Source organism: Ochlerotatus camptorhynchus, unplaced genomic scaffold, assembly GCF_037179485.1.
Source record: "Ochlerotatus camptorhynchus isolate MF236.1 unplaced genomic scaffold, CSIRO-AGI_Acam_v1.1 ptg000081l, whole genome shotgun sequence".
NCBI lineage: Eukaryota > Metazoa > Arthropoda > Insecta > Diptera > Culicidae > Ochlerotatus > Ochlerotatus camptorhynchus.
Genome location: NW_027040571.1, coordinates 1,804,351 through 1,806,570, shown reverse-complemented (window position 1 = coordinate 1,806,570; position 2,220 = coordinate 1,804,351).

Genomic DNA, 2,220 nt, shown 5'->3' with positions numbered 1-2,220 from the left:
GCAAGTTCTACAAGAAACTCAACGCATCCCGCCAAGGCTTTGTGCCGCGAGCCGAAATGTGTCGGGATAAGGAAGCGGGTAACTTAACGGACAAACGTGAGGTGATTGAAAGGTGGAAGCAGCACTACGATGAACATCTGAACGGCGCAGAGGCGGAGGACCAAGGCGGCAGGAGGAATGGTTTCGTCGGTACAGTGGTGAGGGGGACATGCCAGCTCCCATGATAGGTGAAGTTAAGGATGCTATCCGACAGTTTAAGAACAACAAAGCAGCTGGGAAAGATGGTATCGGAGCGGAACTTATCAAAATGAGCCCGGATGAGTTGGCCACTTGTCTACACACTTTGCAGTAATATGCCCAGTATATAAAAAAGGCGACAAACTAGAATATGAGAGCTATCGAGCGATCACTATTCTTAACGCAGCCTACAAAGTGCTTTCCCAGATCATCTTTCGCCATTTATCGCCGCTAGCAAGCAGATTTGTGGGAAGTTATCAAGCCGGTTTTGTGGACGGGCGATCGACAACGGACCAAATCTTTACGTTGCTGCAGATCCTCCAAAAGTGTCGTGAATATCAAGTCCCTACGCACCACCTATTCATTGATTTCAAAGCCGCTTATGATACTATTGACCGTGAAGAGCTATGGAAGATTATGGACGAGAACGGTTTTCTCGGGAAGTTGACCAGATTGATCAGGGCTACAATGGATGGTGTACAGTGCTGCATGAAGATATAGGGTGCGTTATTGGACTCGTTTGAAACTCGCAAAGGACTTCGACAAGGCGATGGTCTTTCCTGCCTCCTGTTCAACATTGCGCTAGAAGGTGTTATGAAAAGTGCGGGCTTTAACGGGGCACGATCTTCAATAATTCCAGCCAGTTCATCTGATTCGCTGACGACGTGGACATTGTCAGAAGAACGTTTCAGGCATTTGCGGATCAGTACACCAGGCTGAAACGTGAAGCAGAGAAGGTTGGATTAAAGGTGAATACGTCGAAGACAAAGTATCTGTTAGCTGGAGGAACCGAGCGGGATAGGGCTCGCATCGGCAGAAGCGTGACAATCGACGGAGATGAGTTCGAGGTGGTGGATGAATTTGTGTACCTCGGATCATTGGTGACGTCGGATAACAACTGCAGCAGAGAAATTCGTCGGCGTATTATTGCCGGGGGTCGTGCTTACTATGGACTCCACAAGACCTTGAGGTCGTATAAACTTCACCTCCGTACTAAATGTACCATGTACAAGACGCTGATAAGACCGGTAGTTCTCTACGGGCACGAGACGTGGACGATGCTTGAGGAGGACCTGAAAGCACTGGGTGTTTTCAAACGACGAATGCTTAGGACCATCTTTGACGGGGTATGTGAGAACGAGCTGGCGCAACTCTATTGATGATGTGAATACATAAATATTGTCAATACCGATGTATTTACGTTAATATAGAATGTATTGACAATACGATTATTGTCAATAAAAACAGTCGTGTAAGGTCCACTTATGGCGAACCCTGTATCCAGAAAGTTGCGAAAGCTGGGCGGGTACGGTGGGCGGGACACGTTTTAAGAATGCCGGACAACAATCCCGCAAAAATGCTGTTTGCCTCGAATCCGGCCGGTACAAGACGAAGAAGAGCACAGCGAGCAAGGTGGTTAGACCAAGTGGAGCAGGATCTTGGGAGTGTGGGACGGTCAACAAATTGGAGGCAAGCAGCCACGGACCGAGTGAATTGGCGTAACATTGTGATGCAGGTGCCATCCTGAGGGATTTCGGACCAGGATAAGTAGGTAAGTAAAGAATTGAACTTTAAAATTGAGGTATCATTCCCAAGTAACAATCTAAATGCTTGGAAGATTTATTCTTATTTTATCATTGTTTTATCATAGCATCCCTTCCAGCCTGTGGTTGTATTACGGTTTTGTGTGCTTGTCATAAAATCAGGCCGTCAAGTCGTCTATAAAACTGTTTTATGACTACTAAATTAAAACTCAGACTTCATAGTTTTAACGGTAGCTGTAAGGTGGTTCTGCATCACTACTTATAACTGAAGAATAAAACCAAAACAAAACATACAATTATGTTTTATGGTACACTTTTTATGACCGATATAAAACTTGAAGCAGTCTTAGACCTTCATTAAAGCTTCATTACAACTATCATCTTTATCAGAGGCCTAAGATTCACAGATAAGAAATATACTGCTACAACAAAAAATACT